This window comes from Sus scrofa, chromosome 10 (genome assembly GCF_000003025.6).
Source record: "Sus scrofa isolate TJ Tabasco breed Duroc chromosome 10, Sscrofa11.1, whole genome shotgun sequence".
Classification (NCBI taxonomy): domain Eukaryota; kingdom Metazoa; phylum Chordata; class Mammalia; order Artiodactyla; family Suidae; genus Sus; species Sus scrofa.
The window spans coordinates 51,654,190-51,677,410 of NC_010452.4; the positions used below are offsets into that span (position 1 = coordinate 51,654,190).

The following is a 23,221-nucleotide window of genomic DNA, read 5'->3' on the forward strand; positions in this document are numbered from 1 at the left end:
GCTGGGAAATCTTGGAGCATAATTCACAAGGAGGAGGCATGGGTGTTGGGTGGATGCACCTCTTTGGCCCCATCTCCTCACCTATAGGCTACAGCTGGAGGAGAGCAGAGCACGGCTTCCCAGACATAGGACCATCCTGCTGGGGCTTATGAGCAGGAGGCACTGCCTGTGGTCCTCAGAGCCACTTTTGTTTATTGATTTATTTATTTTATCTTTTTAGGGCCACACCCATGGCATATGGAAGTTTCCCAGGTAGGGGTCATATCCAAGCTGTAGCTGCCGGCCTACACCACAGCACAGCAATGCCAGATCCTTAACCTACTGAGCAAGGCCAGGAATCGAACCTGTGTCCTCGTGGATACTCGTCAGATTCATCAGATTCATTTCCACTGAGCCACAATAGGAACTCCCAGAGCCACTTTTTTTTTTTTTTTGTCTTCTGTCTTTTGTCTTTTTTTTTAAGGGCCACACCCACGGCATATGGAGGTTCCCAGGCTAGGGGTCTAATCAGAGCTACAGCTGCTGGGCTATACCAGAGCCACAGCAATGCCAGATCCCAGCTACGTCTGCAACCTACACCACAGCTCACAGCAACACCAGATCCTTAACCCACTGAGCGAGGCCAGGAATCGAACCCACAACCTCATGGTTCCTAGTCAGATTTGTTTCCCCTGCACCATGATGGGAACTCCACCAGAGCCACTTTTAAAGAAGCATCCTTCTAACAGCCAACGTTGCCTTTTAAAATGAGTTCAGGGAGATCCCATCGTGACTCAACTGTTAACAAACCCAACTAGCATCCATGAAGACATGGGTTCAATCCCTGGCCTCGCTCAGTGGGTTAAGGATCTGGTATTGCTGTGGCTGTGGTGTAGGCTGGCAGCTACAGCTCAGATTGGACCCCAAGCCTGGGAACCTCCAAACGCCAAGGGAGCGGCCCTAAAAATAAATAAATAAATAAAAATAAATAAAATGAATTTAGGTACAGAAACAGTAAAGGCCGTCCAGTACAGAAACCCGAGCAGTAATTACTATTTATTTATTTATAGTGAAGTTTAGCAGCTTTACAATGTTGTGCTAGTTTCAGGTGTACAGCAGAGTGATTCAGTTATATACATACATTTTTCCAGATTCTTTTCCATTATAGGTTATTACAAGATATGAATATAGTTCCCAGTGTGGAGCAGTAAATCCCTGTGTATTTTATACGTAGTGGTGTGCATCTGTTATTCCGATACTTTATTCCTGCCTTTTCCCCTTTGGTAGCCATAAATTTGTCTTCTATGTTTCTGAGTACGTTTCTGTTTTGTAAATAAATTAACTTTATTATTATTTATTTATTTTGGTCTTTTAGGGCCACACTAGTGGCATATGGAGGTTCCCAAGCTAGGGGTCCAATCGGAGCCATAGCCACCCACCTACGCTAGAGCAACAGCCATGCGGGATCTCAGCCACGTCTGCAACCTACACCACAGCTCACCTGATCCTTAACCCACTGAGCGAGGCCAGGGATCAAACCTGTATCCTCATGGATTCTAGTCGGGTCTGTTAACCACTAAGCCACGATGGGAACTCCCTATTTTTTATTTCTAAAATTAAAAAAAAAAAAAATTTGCCCACCCCGTAGCATATGGAGTTCCTGGGCCAAGGATCACATCTGAGCCACAGTTGCAGCCTATGCTACAGCTGTAGCAATGTTGGATCCTTAGCCATTGTGCCAGGCTGGGGATCAAAGCAACCCAGCACTCCAGAGATGCTGCTGATCCCCATGTACCACAGCAGGAACTCCTACATGATTTTGTAGATTCCACATATAAGTGATATCATATAATACTTGTCCTCCTCTCTCTTACTTCACTTGGTATGATAATTTCTAGGTCCATCCATGTTGCTGCAAATGTCACAATTTCATTCTTTTTTATGGCTGAATGATATTCTATTGTATATATGTACTACATCTCCTTTATCCATTCATCTTTGCCTCATCTGCATCCATTCACCTGTCTGTGGACATTTAGGTTGCTTCCAAGTCTCCAGCAGTTAATTCTTTTTTTTTTTTTTTGTCTTCTTGCCTTTTCTAGGGCCACGCCCAAGGCATATGGAGGTTCCCAGACTAGGGGTCGAATCGGAGCTACAGCTGCTGGCCTATGCCACAGACACAGCAACACGGGATCCAAGCCATGTCTGCAACCTACACCACAGCCCACGGCAACACTGGATCCTCAACCCACTGAGCAAGGCCAGGGATCGAACCCGCAACCTCATGGTTCTTAGTTGGATTCGTCAACCACTGAGCCACGATGGGAACTCCCAGCAGTAATTCTTTAATCCTCTTTTCTCATTCCCACAATTTTCTATCACATCACATAACTTTATAGCCCCACAAACCACACATTCCCCCCAATAAAGAAAGACAAAGCTTTCCTCCCAAACCCAAGTTCATACCTCTGGCTTCCCTCCCTCCCTCCTTTCATCTTTCCCTCTGTTCTTCCCTCCCTTCTTTCTTCCTTTTTCTTTCTCCCTACCCCACTCCATCCCCAGCTTTTTGTTATAGAAACTCCTTTAGCTTTCCTTAAGAAGAATTCCTTCCTCCTCTTCCAGAGGTTTTTCAATCAGGGAAAAGGGGACCCCTGGGGGCTGAAGTAGGATGGGGAGGGGATATTAAGAGAAGTAAAGGAATTCCTCTCATGCCTCAGTGGTTAACGAACCCAACTAATCTCCATGAGGATGTGGTTTGATCCCTGGCCTCGCCAGTGGGTTAAGGATCTGGCGTTGCTGTGGCGTTGCTGTGGTGTAGGCTGGCAGCTGCAGCTCCGATTCAGCCCTTAGCCTGGGAACCTCCATATGCCATGGGTGTGGCCCTAAAAAAAAAAGAAATATGTAAGGAGAAGAATGATTCCCTGTGATAAGAAGCTGAGTAGGGCAGGGAGTTGATACGGAAAGAAAGCCCAGCTCCCTTGGCTGGGACCTAAAAAGAAATCTGAAAATGAAACTCAGGTAGACTTAAGATTGAATATATTTGTCTTTTCGTTGGGGGAAACCCCTAATGTGTACACTGAAAATCTGATTTACAGTGTTAAAGTGCAGAAAAGTCATTAAATATGAATGATGAGTTTCAATAATGTAATTTATTTATTTTTTTTTTTACTGCTCAATTTGATTGCCTATTTCATGTTTTCATGTCTCTGTTTTTTGGGGGGTTTTTCGGTTTTTCTTTTTTGGCAGAGCCTGAGGCACGTGGAAGTTCTCGAGCCAGGGATTGAACCTGTGCCACAGCAGCGACCAAAGCCACTGCAGTGATAATGCTGGAGCCTTAGCCCTCTGCACTACAAGGGAACTCCAGAGTAAGCAGTAGTGTAAATTTGCATTAGATCTTTTTGGGCCTATAACTTCACAAAAACTAGATCTTAAGACATGAATGCCTTGTGGCTTAAACAGGAATTATCTCTATACTTCTTTCTAAGATGTTTCTGCAGTTTTGAATAACTTTTTCATTAAGTGTGAGACTAGGTGACTTTTGAGGTCTTTTGTCCCACTAAAGTGGATCATGGTCAAAAGAATTTGAAAACATGACAATATAACATTCAAGACTACTCCCTAGGATCTTGGTTGTTTTTGATGGAAAACTCTGATAATTTTTGAAAATTATTAACAAATCTTAGAGCAGAGAATGTAAGAACTGTGCAGTAATTGTCCTTTAAATTTGGTCCTAATCATATCCTTGCAAATACTATCTTTAATTCTTGGCTTTGTATCTAAAAGGAGACAGAAAACTTGGAGAGAGTTTAAAGGAAAGCCATAAAAATGATTAAAGGTTTGGGAAACAAGACCCATAAGAAAGGCTAACAAGATGTTGCTTATTCTGTCTGTGGCAAAGAGCCTGAGCCCAAACCTGAGAAAAGCTTTCAACTTCAGGACAGCTATTGCCTCTAAAATACCAAATAGAAAGAATTTATTTTTTCTATGAAAAGAAATATGAAATATCCTGACAATGGAGTACTTTACCCAAAAGGCCATAAAAACTCCTATGCAGAAGTCACTCTGTGGCTTAGCAGGTTAAGGACCTGGTGTTGTCGCTGCAGTGACTTGGGTCACTGATGTGTCCCAAGTTGGATCCCTGGCCCGGGAACTTCTATCCAAGCAGATGAGGCTCGGATCTGGCATTGCCGTGGCTGTGGTGTAGGCCAGCAGCTACGGCTCTGATTCAACCCCTAGCCTGGGAACCTCCATGTGCCACAGGTACAGCCTTAAAAAGACAAAAAATAAAAAATGGATAAAATGAAATTCTGCAAGACACATCCTCTGGCCTCACAAGAACAGCACAAACATGTATTCTACTTGTTATTATACAAAATACTTTTTCTTAAATCAGATGTTTATTGATACATCAGAAATTTGGGGAAGCCATGATACCAAATAAAGAAAAGTCAAGATTTGTTTTTAAACACTGCCCTGAGGAATTCCTGTGTGACTCAGTGGGTTAAGGATCCAGCATTGTTACTGCAGTGGCTTAGGCCCCTGTTGTGGCAAAGGCTCAGTCCCTGGCCAGGGAACTTCCACATGCTGCATGTATAGCCAAAATAAATAAATACTGCTTTGATAGCAACATAAGTATATCTGCTAAGTTTGATTAATCTAAATGTAATAATGAGGAGTTCCCGTCATGGCGCAGTGGTTAATGAATTCGACTAGGAACCATGAGGTTGTGGGTTCGGTCCCTGCCCTTGCTCAGTGGGCTAACGATGCGGCGTTGCCGTGAGCTGTGGTGTAGGTTGCAGATGCAGCTCAGATCCCACGTTGCTGTGGCTCTGGTGTAGGCTGGTGGCTACAGCTCCGATTCAACCCCTAGCCTGGGAACCTCCATATGCCGCGGCAGCGGCCCAAGAAATGGCAAAAAAAAAAAAAAAAAAAAAAGACAAAAAAATAAATAAATAAAATAAATGTAATAATGAAGAAAAAAGCTACAGAAATCCAAAATCTAGGATCTTGTTCAAGATTCTTGGGGGAGGAAAGCATTGATGAAGAATATATTTTTTTTTAAGGCAAGGAAATTGTTCTAAATTAAGAACTGAAAAAGAATAACCAACTGCAATGTAAAAATCTTGGTTGGAACCCAGATTGGGAAAACAAAAGCCCAGCTATGAGACATTTTTGTAACGACTGAGGAAATTCAAATATGGACTATATATTAAAAAGTATTATACAATTAATGTTAATTTTCTTAAGTATGATTGATGGGATCAGTTATAGGAAAGATGTCCTTACTCTTTTTTGAAGTATTGATTCGGTTTTACTTATTTATTCTATTTTTTGGCTACGCCTATGGCATGAGAAAACTCCTGGGCCAGGAATCAAACCGAGACCACAGTAGTAACCCAAGCCACTGTAGTGACAATGCTGGATCGTTAACCCACTGAGCCACAAGGGAACTCCCCTTCTATACAAATAAATTTTATTGGAGTATAGTTGACTTACAAAGGTAGTCAGGTGTACAGCAAAGTGAATCGCTTGTACATATATATATATCTGTTTCTTTTTAGATTCTTTTCATATAGGTTACGGCACAGTATTGAGTAGATTTCCTTGTGCTATACATCAGGTCCTTGCTAACCTATTACATATATAGCAGCGTGTATATGTCAATCCCAACCCCCTAATTTATCCCCTCCCTTCTTTTTTTTTTTAAGATATACTTATTTTTAAACACTTCTCCCTCCCTCTCTTTCCTACCACATGTGTATGTGTGTATATGTATGACTACCCAGCTAATTTTTTTTTTTGCTAAATATGGAACAGAGAAGTTAATTAACAAAACAAGTCAAGACATTTCAGATATATACTTATATGAATATGTGCATAGATAGATAAATGAGGCAAATGACAAACTATTAAAAAGTGGTGAATTTAGGTAAAGAATATACATGTTCATTGTACTATTTTTTCAACTTTTCTGTGGTTTTTTGTTTGTTTTCAAAATAAAAATTACAGGGGAGGCATGGAATTGCTTAAAAACAGTGCACTGAACAAACCCCACATACAGCGTTTGAAATAAGAGAACTGAACTTCTTTTTGTGGTCATTATTTTCTTGTAGCTGCTCTTATTCTCAATTTAATAATCGTCAATCAATAATTATTTGCTTTATTTTGTTAAGGTTTTGATTTTTTCTATTATAGTGATTTACATTGTTGTCAATTTCTGCTGTACAGCAAAGAATTATTTGTTTTAAATACAAAAACTTTCAAAGATAAATTAAGTGCTACAGAAATTAAACACAAAAAAGGACTAAATCATAATATGTGTGTTTTGATATATATATATATATATATCAAGACATTATGCAGGATACCTTAAATTTATACAGAGATCTATGTCGATCATCTCTCAATAAAAACTGGGAGAAAATAAGTACTATAGAAATTAAAATGTAGAGCCAATGTCCCATGATTGACAATTCTTTTCATTCCTGAGTTTTCAGAAATCCCATCTGTGTTTGCCTATGTGATATTAACCAATGGTGAAAAAGTGAAATAAAAGTTCAGGGCATAATTACAAAAATGCATAAATACAAAAAAGAATCCCATTGTTTAAGATATCAGACTCTCGGGAGTTCCCGTCGTGGCGCAGTGGTTAACGAATCCGACTAGGAACCATGAGGTTGCGGGTTCGGTCCCTGCCCTTGCTCAGTGGGTTAACAATCTGGCGTTGCCGTGAGCTGTGGTGTAGGGTGCAGACGCGGCTCGGATCCCGCGTTGCTGTGGCTCTGGCGTAGGCCGGTGGCTACAGCTCCGATTCAACCCCTAGCCTGGGAACCTCCATATGCCGTGGGAGCGGCCCAAGAAATAGCAACAACAACAACAACAGCAATAACAACAACAACAAAAGACAAAAAAAAAAAAAAAAGATATCAGACTCTCGGTCACAGCCTATAATTTTCTTAATAACCTTAACAGTGCATGAAATTTATTTAAGTAGATTGTCTATTGAGTTGATCCCATTAATCCAAACTGTCCCAATTTAAAAATATTTTTATGTTCTGATTTTGTCTAGTGTAAATAATGGATGAAATTTTACCAAATTCAAGGCAATTTGCCAGCATGAGCCATTTTATCATCTTGGTTCTATCACAGTCTTCCCTAAATTCATTTGTGACGTGCCAGATTAGTTGTAACTTGCACTTTTTTTTTTTTATTTAGATTAGAGAATCCTTTTGGAATGCTACAGACTTGTTTTCCTGTATTGATTGAATTCATTGTTGCAAGTCTTGCAAAAAAGGGATTCAGCTGGATCATAAAGGGCTACACCCAGTAAATGCTCAGAAATACAGGTTGGACTGAGCATTTTGTTTTCTGCTCTGCAGCTGCCTGAGTCACCAGATGACTTGTTGGATCTTGAGAGATCCAACAGGCTTGAGGCATGAATCAGAGCAACTGTTTGCAGCGTGCTCACTTCACATGCGTTCAATAAATGGTCTATGGATTTTTTTTTTTTGGCCTTGTAATAATATTCACATTACCAGATTTCTTCTGAAGCATTTATTATTGAAACACTATTCAAATTCTTTTGTTATCCTGCAGATATTAAATGATTTAGGAGAGTCAGAGGCTGTTAAAATATTTCAGAGAGCATGCAACCCGTACTTACAATGAGAGATGAAACATTCTGCAATGGCATGGGAGTATTCCTTTATGTTTTGTGTAAGGCAAATTCAAAGTTCTGATTAATCACAAAAGAGAAACCTAGTAATTATGATGTACTTTCTCGCTAAAATCAAGGTTTGTGCCATGGATACATCTTTAGTCAACAATTTGTTATGTAATATGGCATAGATCAGATTTGAGGAAGAACAATAACAATTTTGCGCAGAAAGGTCTGCTTTCGAGTACATAGGGTTTGGGAATTGCATTGACACAATGCAGGGAACAGGTTGATCAACCAAGTACCATATCTCCCCACGGGTCATTTTTGACATCAGTGGATTAAGACCAGCTCAAGAGTCACACATTCCCAAATGGAATGCACATCCCTTTGTTATGTTTCATTCAATAGCATTTTTATCAGAGGATCTTACACACTATTTTGTATATAAAAATGCCTCAATGAATGTTTACTGATTATTAATCAATCAGGAGGAGAAGGTATGAGAAAGAAAAGGACAATTAAATCCCAAATAAAATGCACTGACAGCCAAGACAAGGATAGAGCAAGATGCAATCAATCTGGTACCACTTGGAACAGATTACATTTCATTCAGAGAGTTTATGAGGAAGTGGAAATGGCCCTTCAATGCCCTTCCATTCTTCCCTTTACTTTTTTTTTTTTTTTTTTTTTTTTTTTTGTCTTTGGTCCTTTTAGGCCCACTGCATATGGAGGTTGCCAGGCTAGGAGGGCTAATCCGAGCTGTAGCCCCGGCCTACGCCACAGCCACAGCAATGCCAGATCCGAGCCACGTCTGTGACCTACACCACAGCTCACAGCAACGCCAGATCTTTAACCCACTGAGCAAGGCCAGGGATCAAACCCGAAACCTTATGGTTCCTAATTGGATTCATTTCCCCTGAGCCACAATGGGAACTCCCTTCCCTTTACTTTTGAGCTTTGTTCTCTGTGGACGTGATTGGCTTTTGTCTGAACTTCTGAGGCTTTTGGATACACTCAGAAGTGACTCAACTTGGAAGGCCCCTTGCGGAAAGTTTTTTTTTTTTTTTTTAGGGCACACGCAGCATATGGAGGTTTCCCAGGCTAGGGGTCTAATGGGAGCTACAACTGCCAGCCTACACCACAGCCACAGCCACAGCAACACCAGATCTGAGCTGCATCTGCGACTTACACCACAGCTCATGGCAACACCAGATCCTTAACCCACTGAGCGAGGCCAGGGGTCAAACCCGAAACCTCATGGTTCCTAGTTGGATTCGTTTCCACTGCGCCATGACGAGAACGCCCAGTCTATCCTCTTAAAACTGGGTTGTTGTCCATTTAATCATATCTCCTCAAATGTGTTTGGAAAATCTCAGGGCTGGAATTCTAAAAGAAGGCACTGGTTCTGAGGGGTTCAGCCCTGAACCCTCTGCTTTGTTTCCTCGTGGAGTTCAGGAATGTGTCTCAAAGAGACATAAGCAACCAGGGAACTTCTTCCAGCTTTTCCCACCTTGTCCTCCATCCCCCATGAGGTTCTTCAAGAGACCTTCTTCTGTGTCCCAAAAGAGTTCCCTAGCATTGCCATAACTGGTCCCAGACAATCCACTAAAACCTTCTTGAGTCACTGGACATGTTTTAAATTGTTATTATTATTATTTTTAATAATACTTGCTGCTTGGACTAACATCATGGATTCACAAGCCATATATTTCATGTATAATGCAATTCAAGTTCCCAGAGCACCTCCAGATAAATATATTGTCTCACCTACATATTATGTCATGAGTACATATACAATAACTTATTAAAGCAATTTCTTTTCATTTTTTAAAATTATTATTATTATTTTTTGGCTGCATCCATGGCATGTGGAAGTTCCCAAGGCCAACCTGAGCTACACTAGTGACCTGAGCCACTGCAGTTGACAACACCAGATCCTTAATCTGCTTCACCAAAAGGAAACACCAAAGCAATTTCATTTGAAAAACAATTAGGATTCCAGTTTTTCAATGTTATAAGTAATATAGACGTAAACATCCAATTTTCTGTATTATTTCTATAGAACACAGTTTTCATATCAAGGATAATGCTTAATCATTTTCCAAGGATTTGTATCTGATAGCTCAAAATTTGTCAATTTATAGACTTAGATTGAATTATTTTCTCTAATTGCATTACTTGTCCCTTGTCCTTAATACAGGTCCTGGGTCACTTCTCTGCCTACAAATGTGGCCTTGAATTTTCCTCCCTTCATTGATTTGTTAATTCTCTACTTAGTGAGTTTACTGTATCCACACACTTCAGAGCTCATGGTATAGTTGCTCTTCCAAATTAATTATAACTCTATTAAAGTTTTTAGCTAAGAAGCTGAAGCTGTAGATTACTTTCTATGGCTTCTCTTTAAATGTTTCCCAAAGGAACTATTCTGTGATGAATCCCACCACTATAAGGCTTTAGAGCTGAAAGGATCCTTAAAGATCTTATCAAAAACTCCTCATCAGAGGCCCCTGGGATTCAAATAAAAGATAAATTATCTCTATCCTTTCCCCTTTGTCCGTGCTTATTTACCATCTCAAAGAACTGCTTTAAATTACTAAAACCTGACTTCCCCTTTATCTTTGCTTCAAGGTAGCCAATGCATCTTTCCCATTTCAGAGATTGGAGAGAGTGGTCTCTGAGGATGTGACTCTGAGTGTGTGTGTGTGTGTGTGTGTGTGTGTGTGAGAGAGAGAGAGAGAGAGGTACCAAGTTGGAGAAAGCATCGGTATTTCTTTAACAACTGGAAATTCTTATTTTAAACACACACACAGGAAAAAACTAAAAGGCCATGATCTTGTCATATGAGCTGGTTCCAAACTAAAAGATCAGGGGTACAAGTTCCTCTTCATGTTTTTCTGCTTCTGGGAAGCCCAGGCTCGTTCTCTTCCCTGAGTCAGAAAGGAGCTGATAAAACAAACTCACACAAAGCTTTGAGTGAGTCAATAGTTATCCTCTTGGGGGGAATACATTAATTAAGGGCGTATCAGAAGGCACGACTTTATACCAACAAGGAATTGCTGATGTGGGGAATATTGGTATATCAGCCAGAATACGAGATATTTCCAAGTGTCATCAGCCATGTATTCCACAGCATTTCCCGATTACCTTCCACGGCTAAATGCTGTACTAGCTGTGGGGGATACTCCGAAGCCTTTGCATTCAAGGAGCTCACAATTTAGCAGGGGAGACAGCAAAGAGACAATTATAATACATTATATTAGAATAAGGGCAGGTATAAAAACATGCCCAGGATGTGAGATGCTGGGAGAAAAGAAGCACAAGAACATAAGTTTCGTGTTCACCCCACGTCCTCAGCACCTCCTTCTTTTTGTAGCAGTCATAAGGTTGGAGGGTTGATCTCAGCTTCAGGGGACAGGAGTGGAGGAATCTAAATCACTCAGGACCTACCTGCCTCTCACTAGACACAGGACATCCTCCAGGAGACTCGTTCTTTTTTTTTTTTTTTTTTTTTTTCTTTGGCCACCCTGCGGCACATGGAGTTCCTAGGCCAGGGATCAGATCTGAGCAAGCCACAGTTATGACTCAAGCCTCAGCTGCAGCAACGCTGGATCCCTAACTCACTGTGTCAGGCCGGGGATTGACCTAGCGTCTCAGGGCTCCCAAGACACCACCCATCCCTTTACACCACAGCAGGAACGCGAGGACATTGGTCCGTTTATGTGCTGTAGTTCACAGCATTGGTAGGAGAGGTTTTCTGAGAACTTGTGGCAAAGAAGTGTTCATGTTTCTTTTTTGTTGCTGTTGTTGAGATATAATTTGCACCCCAAAATATCTTCCCTTCTAAAGTGTATAATTCAGTGGTTTTGGTGTTCTCACAAAGTCATGCAAACATCACCCCTAATTCCAGAATATTGTCATCACCCCCCCCACCACCCGCAAAGAAACCTTGTAAGTACTAGCTTTCTCTTTTCCCGGCAGCCTCTGCCAACAATTAATCTACTGTGTAAACTATTTTGGAAACTTCATGTAAACAGAATCATCCAATATGTGGCTTTTTGTACCTGGCTTCTTTCATTTAGCACAATATGCTCAAGGCTCACCCAGGTTGCAACATGTAACAACATTTGCTTTCTTTTCATGGTGGAAGAATATTCCTTTATGTGAGTATATCACATTTTGTTTATCCATTCATTAACTGGCAGATATTTGAGTTTTCACTTTTTGGTTATTATGAATGTTATGACTGCTGGAATGAACATTTGTGCACATGTTTTTGTGCATATATATATTTTTAATTCTCTTGGGAAGATAACTGGGAGTGGAATTACTGGGTCAAATGGTAAATTTATACTTAACTATTTGAGGAAATGCTAGATTCATTTTCCAAAGTGACTGTACTATTTCACATACCCACCAGCAATATACAAGGGTTCCAATTTCTCCACATCCTAACATTTATTTTGTATATTTTTTTTGGATATAACACTTCCAGTATGTATAAAGCAGTATCTTCTTATGGTTTTCATTTGTATTGCTCTAATGACTAATAGGATTGAGCATCGTTTTATGTTCTTTTTGGCCATTTGTATATATTCTTTCTAGAAATGTCTATTCAAATCCATCTTCCATTTTTATTTATTTATTTAAATTTTAACAAATATTTACATGTTTTTGGCCATGTCCTCAGTATGTAGAAGTTCCTGGGCCAGGGATTCAACCTGTGCCACAGCAGGGATTCCAGCTTCTGTGACAACCCCTGATCCTTAATCCATTGTGCTGCAAGGGAACTCCCATTTTCCATTTTTAAATTGTGTTATTTGCCTTTTAATTGTTGAGTTGTAAGAGTTCTTTATGTACTCTGGAAACCAGACCTTGATCAGATATATGATTTGCAAAACTTCCCCCTCTTTTTATGGGTTTACTGTGCTCTTTCGAGAGAACTCTTGCACATGACCCCCCACCCCGCACATGTTATGTGCTTTTTTTCCCTTCCAGTTATATTGAGATACAGTTGACACACAGCACTGTCTAAGATGTTCCTCTGCATGTTGACATCATTGGGGCTGGACTGGTTGCAGCCGTCGTGTTCTGGACCAGAGAATGAGCATAGAGAATTGCAAAAACCTAGAGTTGGAGCTACGGATTGAGCTAAGCATTGGGAGAAACTCTTTTATCTTATCTCTCATATCCCAAGTTTGTGAACCAATACATTGACTTATTGTTTTGAATGGTGATGTTTTCACTTCTTGAGTTGGGATATTCAGGTGCCTGCTGCTGAAAGTCTAAGTGATACAGGTACCAAATTCAGCCTGAGGAAAAGGAAGTCTTGAACATTTCCCTCTCCTCCAGTCAAACCCGAGTTTAAGAACTAACTTTCAACAAACCAACAGCAACATCTGGGAGTTTATCCAAACACCACAAGAGCTAGGGGTAGTTATCACCGAAAAGACAGGAAAACAGATGGCAATGCCTTCTCAGAGGTAGTGGTTAGGGACATTTCTGTGGCATTGCTAATTCAATGTCAGTTTAGCAAACTTTTATTTCTGCATCCAGTTTTCTGAGCTATAACCTATATTTTAATGGCCTTTGGGCAGATCGATAGGGGAAAGACAGAACAGGTAATTTACCTCCTGGGTCAGGAAATCATTCTGACTAAATGGACTTCTTATTAAAGTGCAGTGTCTTAGCAATATCCACTTCCTCTCCTTTGGCACAAAGGAAATGTTCAGTTCTTTGGTTTTCAAAAACCTCAAGGTGTATCAGTTAACCAGCTGTTCTGGATGTGGCTTTGCTGTTTTGTCTACTGCTACTGAATAAATTATAAAAAGGAAAGAAAAAGAAGAGGAAGAAAGAAAGAAAGAAAGAAAGAAAGAGAAAAGAAAGAGGGTGGGGAAGGCCAGGCATGGAGAGAATTGATAGTAAAGAGAGTCAAACCTCATCCTGATTTAGAAACTCTAGAAATTCTAGTGATAGTAGAGGCCACTCAACACCTACATGTTTTTGTTGGTCTCCCTTTAAACAGAACTCCTTTGCTTTAGGAATTAACACACCTAATCGCTTTCACCAACATCTTGTTCTGTGGATCTCTCTGAGTCCATTTTCTCACAAAGATTTGGTAACACAAGGGCGGGTTAGGTATCATGTTCCCCAAACTTTCCTCTCAGACAACATTGAGTCACATGGTCTAAGTGCTTAACCTGCCACCTGCGCATCAATGAAACACCTGAGGGAAATGCATGACTCTTTCAGGCAAAGCACCTGCTCAGACACTAAAAAAAGCAGATATCCCTTGCAAAGTCACAGGAAAGTAGGCATGGGGGCTGATCAGGGGATGCATGGATTATATTTGATTTTTATTTTGTTTAGTGACTCAGAGGTGCATTTAGATGGTGATGTGACATACTTTGGTTAGTGCTGCTCCCCACCTGGAGACTGCCCAGGACCAGGCAGCAGCAAACCAGCCGAAGACAGAACAGGGGTACTTCTGGGCTGACTTATCTCCGTTCCCCTGGAATTTAGAACCACCACCACTATGCTGTGTCAAATGACCTCCCAGGATATTTGGCTGCTTTCTCCAGCCCTGGGCTTGTTAAGAAGCTTTAATAAATTCTTGCTTTTAATTTTATCTGCTTGTATCCTTTTAATTGAATTATTTATTTCTCAATCATTTCTATATCTTCTCTTTGACCTAATCCTCAGCTGTTGGAAATTGCTCCTCTAAAAAAACCTTCCTTGACAACGCTGGCAGAAACTTGCCTTTATTTTGCATTTCCCTCTCCTGCTTTCTTCTTTGCCACAGCACTTATCACTGCCTGACTTGGTATACATTCCTCTGATGATTGTTTATTTCGTGTGTGGGCACACATGTGTGCATATACACACGAACATAAGCTACATGAGAGAAAGGAATTATTTCATCTCTACCTTGTTCCAAAGGCCCAGAAAAACAGATGAACAATAAACTTTTTAGGGAATAAGTAGTTCTGCCTCTCTATTCATTGATTCATCTATTTAAATAGCTTGCATACCCGTTAGGATCATGGGCTCAGGACACAGACTGATTGAATACCAGTTCTTCCATTTACAAGCTGTGTGACCTCGGGCAATTACATAACCTCTCTGTGTCTCAGGTTTTGTTTGGGTTTTGGTCATTAATGTAACGGGACAAATAACAATACACTTCTCACAAAGTTTTTACGAGTGTTAAATAAAATGTTAGAAAGCACTGAGAAAATGTCTGGACCATTTGCTGCACATGAGTACAATGCCTATGAAATTGCATGTGTTCAATAAATGCTACCAATCATTGCTCATTTACTCAGCAAATATGTATTGAATGTTTATCACAGGCCAGATGCTATGCTAGGTGCTAGGAATACCGTGGTGAACAAAAGCAAAAATGAACCCTGCCTTCACGGAGCTTATAACACAGTGGGACAGAGCGCTATTAATCCAAGTAACCACACCCATAAGAACAAAATTAAAACTGCCTTAAATGCTAAGAAGAAGAGCTCAGACAAGAGTATATTTATAGGGTCATTTAATCTATATGGAAGATGGATCAAATGATGGAAGAGAAAAATTTCTGGAGGAAGTTATGTATGGTGGGGTGAAAATGGAGTCAATATCCCAGTTCAAGTTGTTTTGTGCTTTGTGCTGTTCTGTAACCCCCTCCTTTTCTTCAAAGAGTCGCAAGGTAAGAATGAGTGAATAGGAGTTCCCGTGGTGGCTCAGTGGAAATGAATCCGACTAGTATCCTTGAGGATGCTGGTTTGATCCCTGGCCTCGCTCAGTAGGTTAAGGATCCAGCATTGCTTTGAGCTGTGGAATAGGTTGCAGATGTGGCTTGGATCTGGTGTTGCTGTGGCTGTGGTTCCAATTCGACCCCTAGCCTGGGAACTTCCTACGCCATGAGTGCGGCCCTAAAAAAAAAAAAAAAAAAAAAAGAGGGAATAGCCTTGAGTAATGGAACTGTGCTGAAAACGCACTTAACTTTAGCCCCAAGCACATGGGCAAATGGAAAGGGACCAAGTCTCCTCCCCCACCCCCATCCATGAGGGGGATTTAAAAAAAAAAATAGGAAAATACGTGGATATATAATTAAGCCGTTTTATTTGGACATAAAAGGAAAGTCAGAGTGCTGAAGTCTTAGAGGGGTTTGAACATCTGTTCATTTATAAATAAACATCTGTTTATTTTTAAAACAATGTTCAGAGAAAATTTAGAGGGAAGATTAAGTTCATTCATAATCCCACCTCCGTAAAACATAATCGTTTTTCCTTTTTTGTTTTCCCTTTCATTCTTGGCCATTAGAACTGCAGGCATTCTTAAATGGTTGTAATCATAGGGGACAAATAATTTCATGTCTCGCTTTTATGTGGTGGTGCCTAGTCTTCATAATTATTCCCATTAATCATCATCTTCTCTTTATAAGAGGAGAAAGTGAGCCTTAGAACCTTGCTGATTGCTGTCCCCAACGAATTAAAGGCTAATGGCCCTTTTGCCAGAAAGGGAAGTCTTACTTTGGATGGGAGAATTCAGTTAGGTGCACTTCAACCCCTCAACTAACCAAGCACTTCAGCCCGATGACAGCACAGGTGCATTTTAGCGATGGGGGTTACGGAGTCTAAATGGAAAACCCATTCTGGTGTCTCCTCTTCTCTCAAGGCTCCACTACAACACTACCGCACTTCTGACACCAGATGTCTGGGTTTTCTACACGTCAAGCCATCCTGCAGCACACCAGCTGGGCCTCCTACAATTGAGCTTAATTCTGACAGGACCTACCTGGAGACGACAGCAAGCCTCACAAGTTAAGGGTTTAGTCCCTCAAGACCGCCCCTGTCCTCCCCCTTCAGAGGCCAACTGCAGGCCCAGGTGGTCACTTATGCTGTGGAATGACCAGCTATAAATCGCTCCTCAATCCAATGCATTTGCTAGAGCAGCTCACAGAAGTCAGGAAAACGGGTGTACTTATGAGATTGCTGGTTGATTACAGGTGGAAGAGATGCTTGAGAGAAAGTGTGAAGAAAAGGGCTCCTTCAGGTGCACCAGCTTCCCAGCAGCTCCAAGTACTGACAATCCAGAAGCTCTCCAAACCTTTCTCTTTTTTTCTTTTTCAGCCACACACGTCGCGTATGGAAGTTGCAGGGTCAGGGGTCGAATCTGAGCTGCAGCTGCAACCTATACTGCTGCAGCAATGCCAGACCCTTAACCCACTGCACCACAGCAGGAACACCTCCAAAGCTTTCTTTATTGGGTATCTATAGAGGCTTCATTACATAGGCATGATGAATTAAATCACTGCTCATTGGTGACTGACTTAACCTCCAAACCCTCTCCCCTCCCTGGACAAGCTGATGGGTGGGGTTGAAAGTTCTAATCCATTAATTTGAGTTTAATCAGGTGATTGGTTCCATTTCAAGCAGCTCCCACCCCTAGGGTTTTCCAAAAGTCACTTATTAACATTAACTCTCCTAAGTGGGAAAGGGACTTGTTATGAATAACAAAAGACATCTTTATCACTCTTATCTTTCCGAAAATTCCAAGGGTTTTAGGAATTCCATGCCAGAAACAGGAGAAGACCAACATATATATATTTCTTATTATAAATCACAATATGGGGGGGGGGGTGAGAGGGACAATCTGTGGCCAGAGAGAAGGCATCACAAGCTAAGCCCATGATGTTGGACACACTGGGTTCATTAGTTTATCCATAGAGAAGACAATGAAAACAAAAACCAAAGGTACGAATTGTTTCAAGCTTTTGGGTTGGAAGAAATAATAAAAGCGATCAAAATAGAATAATCAATAACACAGTGTTGATATCAAGATAGGGAGGGGTACAATTAAAATCCATTAAGACACCCTAAGAAACTCTAGTCTAGGCTTGTTGCAGTAAAAGGGACTTTGCCGAGTGAATTATTCAAGGAGATACGCTCTGAATGAGGGAATCCTCTCTTGGCTTGACAATAGTTCATATTTAGTTCAAACTTTCTCCCTGGTTAATAATATCTCAAGAAGTAACAAAGAAGCATGTTCGTGTTTTCCTTGAGTGCTTTGCAGGCAGTACAATGCAGCTTGGCATTAGTCCTGCTATTATACTCTGAATTTTTCATAGTAACCGAGGCAGAAGAACATTAAGGGATGTTATCTTCCATCTTAAAATGAAATAATAATAGATTAAGAAAAGTTTGTGGAATCCACGTGAATCTTTTCCCTATTACTCTAAGCAAAAAAATGTAAGCAGTATTCGTGAAAGAGTTTTGAGTACCTTTTATGTGCCATGTGCAACACCTGCTCCACTTAGACGAAGGTAAATAAGGCCGTTTCCTCGAGACGATCATAATCTGTGGGACAGAGATACACATACACAACTAAGAATAACGCAAGCTGGCATGCCACAGCCGGGGCCAGGCACTTTCCCAGGAACACGATGTACCTGGAGGCTTTGTTCATTCTGTTTTCAGAACTGATTCTCTTGTCCTCTTCACCTACGCAGACTGTATTCAGCTTCCAATCCTGGGTCTAGATCACTGACCCTTCCTACCTTTAGTTATCTTCCTCTTTTTCTCCCCTTGTTTTTTTTTTTTTTTTTTTTTTTCCCCCCAACAGGCATGTGGAAGTTCCCAGGCCAGGAACTGAGGAACTGAACCCAAGTCACAGCAGTGACCTGAGCCACAGCAGTAAGTGGCTGAGCCACCAGGGAACTCCTCTTTCAGTTTCTTCACATGTGGAGTTTTCTTTTTTTCTTTACTTTTTAGGACCGCACCCCCGGCATATGGAGGCTCCTAGGCTAGGGGTTGAATCGGAGCTGAAGCCGTCAGCCTACGCCAGAGCCACAGCAACGCTGGATCTGAGCCACTTCTGCAACCTACACCACAGCTCACGGCCACGCAGGGATCCTTAACCCAAGCGCTCATGGATACTAGTCGGGTTCGTTAACCACTGAGCCATGATGGTAACTCCTGGAGTTTTCTTTTTTGTTTTTTTCAGGGCCATACCTGCGGCACATGGGAAGTTCCGGGCTAGGGGTCAAATCAGAGCTGCAAGCTACTGGCCTACACAACAGAAACAGCAACCCCAGATCCCAGCTGCGTCTGCAACCTACATCACAGCTCCAGGTGCCGCCAGATCCTTAACCCACTGAGCAAGGTCAGAGATTGAAACTGCATCCTCATGGATACTAGTCAGGTTTGTTACCTGAGCCACAATGGGAACTCTATGGAATTTTCATTGTATGAGACGGCACTTTTTATAGACTGTTTAGTAAGAATGTGCATTGTTTTACCTGTATTTTGTCTTCTCCCTCAATGTATAAGTTTTCAGAAGACCAAACCTCTCCTCTGTATTCTGTCCTATGCCTAACTCGATGCTAAATACTTACTGTGTGACTGGATCTGCCATTCTCATCAGGCTGCCTTAAGTTCTCCCATAGTTCAAGCAGATCAATTTATTTCACAGCTGTATTTTGTTTTGTCACATCTAGATTCAACGTGTTGATGCCTTAAATTTCTGGCCCAGATGGGCTATTTCCAATCTAACAGTGTTATTACCTAACACCTAATACAGCCTCTTAGGAACATGTGGTTTTTACTTTGGTTTGCATTAATATAATAAATATTAAGTGTCTGTGCTTACAGGCCAGGCATCTTTTGTTGTAAAATAAAAGGGTACATGTGGTTATAAGGAAAAGAGTCATAACTAGAAACGGGTGCCACTATTTTCTTTACTTTTATTAACGCTTATGCTTCAAAGCTCCTTCGCAGTGAATTCTGGGACGGGGATCCTCATGCTGGTCTGTTACTGGATTAAATTCCTATCCCACTTTTTTCCTCTGGTCCTCTTTCAGCTGTGACTAAAATTCAGTATTTCATCTCCTAGATACTCACTTATGTGATCCTAAGCCAACCTATTCAACTGAACTTTCTTGGGAACTTAATTTTCTCATAGGAAAAAAGGACTGTTTTGCACAAGGTTGCATTAATAGTGTAAATGAGAGAAGCCTGTTATGGACCTTAAGGTCCTGTGCAAACATCAGGTGGCATTACCACCGTCATCACCGTCACCATCATCCTCATCATTGTTATCATCTCCATCACTTTCTTTTTCTTTCTTTTTTTTTTTTTTTTTTTTTTTTTGTCTTTTTGCCATTTTTTGGGCTGCTCCCTCGGCATATGGGAAGTTCCTAGGCTAGGGGTCTAATCGGAGCTGTAGCTGCCAGCCTACGCCAGAGCCACAGCGACATGGGATCCGAGCCGCGTCTGTGACCTACACCACAGCTCATGGCAACGCTGGATCGTTAACCCACTGAGCAAGGGCAGGGATCGAACGCACAACCTCATGGTTCCTAGTCGGATTCCTTAACCACTGCGCCATGACGGGAACTCCCTCCATCACTTTCTTGCTGTTTGCAAAGTTGTTTAAGAAGGGTGATGAGACGGAAGGCAGCCTGATGGATATTGCTAACTCCCCTCCACTTTCTGAGTCCTTGGAAGAAGAGACTCTCCAGGTGCTTTGCAACTGGTGGAGAGCCCTGTGACTGCTCTAATCAATGGAGTGGGTGGGAAGGGCCAGGATACTTAATTACTGGTGCCTGGTATTTTCTCTTTCCTTTTTTTTTGGTTAAGTGAATCTAAAGGACTTGTGTCCTAGGTAGACCCAGAGAGACAGAGCTTCTATCAGCTGGATCCCTCAGTAGCTGTGTGGAGCAGAACTTCCTGCCAATTCTGTGGGACTTGGAGTGTGAGTAAGAAATTAACGTTTTTTGTGTTGAGTTACTGAGATTTGGGATTGTTAGGTCCTGCAGCATAACATAGCCGAATGTGACAAATACATTATGATGGACCAAAGGATAAAGAAATCCTAGGTAGAGCTGTGGCCTTAATACCTATATGTCCTTGAATGAGTGGACTGAAGTATATCATCTCTAAGGTCCCTTCAGCTCTGAAAACTCTGACATCACAACACCGCAAAGCAACCCCATGTAAATGACAAAGAGATGCTGCCTGTCATTTAAGGAATAAAATAAAATCTCAGCTACAGAAAATCATCTCAGAGAATGAATCAAGCTAGAATAACTTTTAGAATTGAGACAATTTTTAAAAACTGTTTTATACATACACCTGCCTTTTAAAGAGAGTGTGTTAAAATAGTTGCATTAAACACAATCAGTGACTCATGGTCATTATTACAAACCTTGGTTATTTTACAGTGATGTCCTCAGGGCCTTTGTTCCTCACTATGGCCTAAGTCTCATGTGATTTGATTTTTTTTTTTTTTTTTTTTTTTTTTTTGGTCTTTTTGCCATTTCTTGGGCCACTCCTGAGGCATATGGAAGTTCCCAGGCTAGGGGTCTAATTGGAGCTGTAGCTGCCAGCCTACGCCAGAGCCAGAGCAAGGCAGGATCCGAGCCACGTCTGCAACCTACACCACAGCTCACAGTAACGCCGGATCCTTAACCCACCGAGCAAGGCCAGGGATCAAACCCAGAACCTCATGGTTCCTAGTCGGCTTTGTTAACCACCGCGCCATGACGGGAGCTCCTGATTTGAATTTTTATCACAGATTTTTTACAGTCTTTTTGCGCCAGCTATCCCCTTTCATTTCTATCAATGTCTTTATCATCTTTAACAGCCCATCTCCCCCACCTTTCTTGGCTATAGAGGTAGAAAGCAGATTTCAAACTCTGTTACAATTGTATGCAAGGCTATATAAGGTCTGAGGAAGAGGTTAAGAACATTTCCTAGGAATTAAGCAAATACATCTTCGGCGTGAAACTTGTAGCCCCTAGTGAGAAACTAGTAGCCCCTTTTTGCTTAATTTCTGATTCTCACTAATATTGCACAATGGTGCATCTCCCCAAAACCTGGCCTCTGGTAGGCAATGGGTTAATGTATTTGATCCACTACAGCAACCCCAGCAACACAGATTCAGAATTACGTTGCTAATAATGTGCCTGACAGCCTTAGAGATACTTCTTAGGCCACTGCCAAAATTAACATCATGGGAAGAACTAAAATAATTTGTTCCTCATGACAGTTTGGTGAGGCAACAGGGCATAATGATTAAGTGTGTGGGCTCTGGAGCATGACCAGCTGTATTCAGAGCCCGGTTTTACCCCTTGCAAACTGAGTGAGTTTGGGCAAGTAAATCAACCTCTTGGTGTCTCCATTTCTTCTTTTTTTTTAATTTATTTGTTTATCTTTTTTTTTTTTTTTATAGCTGCGCCTGCAGTACACAGAAGTCCCCAGGCCAGGGGTCAGACTTGTGCCACGGCTATAACCAGAGCCACAGCAGTGATAACACCAAATCCTTAGCCCCCTGAGCCATGAGGGAACTCTTCCATTTCTCCTTTTTAAATTGTGAGTAATCAGCTAAATGAGTCATGCATTAAGTTCTTAGAAAAAATCCCTGGCACCAGTAGCATTCAGTAAATACTAGGCTTGTAATCATTCTTTTTCTCTGTCCTTTGAGTGTATTTACGGTATTAGTCAGGGTTCTCCAGAGAATCAGAACCAAAAGGATATAAGGGATATATAGAAAGATTTATTACAAGGGATTGGCTCATGTGATTATGGCAGCTAAGACGTCCCACAATCTACTGTCTGCAAACTGGAGGCCAAGAAGGCTGGTGATATAGCTCTATTCCAGATCTGGAGGCCTGAGAACCAGGAGTCTTGGTCCAAGCCCAAAGGTGTGAGAACGAAGAGCATCCATGTCTGAGGCCAAGAGAAGACGGATGTCCAAGCTCAAGCAGAGAGCAAATTCGTCCTTCACCCACTTTTTGTTCCTCAGCAGATGGGATGATGCCCATTCATGCTGGTGAGGGAGATCATTACTCAGTTTACCCATTCAAAAGCTACTCTCTTCTGGAGTACCCACAGAGACACACCCAGAAAGAATGTTTTTCCAGCTATCTGGGCATCCCTTAGCGCAGTCAAGTTGACACATGCAATTTACCATCACACTTACAATGACTGATAGTAAGAGGTGCAAAGACTGTAGTGGTATCCTCTGATTAATTTGTTAATTTTTCATTGGTCACTGTGTTAGAGTTCTTCAGAGAAATAGAACCAATAGGATGATTATGTATAATATACTATATAGATAGATTTATTTTAGGAAATTGACTCACATGATTTTGGAGACTGCCAAATCCCAAATCTGCAGAGTAGACAGGCAGGCTATAGGCCCAGAGGAGAGCTGATGCTACGGTTCTAATTTGAAGATCATCAGGCTGAAGACTCAGGAAAGAGCCAATGTCCCATTCCAGGTCTGAAGGTCAGCTGCTGCAAAATTCCTTCTTGCTCAGGTGAAGACAGCCTTTTGTTCTATTCAGGCCTTTAACTGATTGGGTGAAGTCCACCAATAGTCTAGAAGATAATAGGCTTTACTCAAAATCCACTGATTCAAATGTTAATCTCTCTGTAGCCAATTGAGCCAACCATGGTGCTCTTTCCCCCATGGGGGCCCTGTGTGCAATGGTTGCAAACAGCCGCCTCCTAGGTAGTATACACAGCCTATTTCCTGTATGGGTTGCACTAATGGACCTTAGAGACAGTCCTTTCCAGTGGACATTCA

General features: G+C 41.4%; 1 long non-coding RNA gene across 2 annotated transcripts in view; it reads right to left on the bottom strand.

Moving 5' to 3' along the window:
* LOC102166060 overlaps positions 1-23,001 on the bottom strand; it is a 30,022-nt gene extending 7,021 nt beyond the window's left edge. The window contains exons 1-3 of one of the 2 annotated variants that reach the window (XR_002336377.1): positions 22,776-23,001; positions 17,913-17,988; positions 15,736-17,799 (exon numbers count right to left, since the gene is read on the bottom strand). This is a non-coding gene — a long non-coding RNA (uncharacterized LOC102166060). Of the gene's footprint in view, positions 1-15,735; positions 17,800-17,912; positions 17,989-22,775 lie in introns of those variants that run through there. The other variant, XR_002336378.1, reaches the window with a different exon arrangement.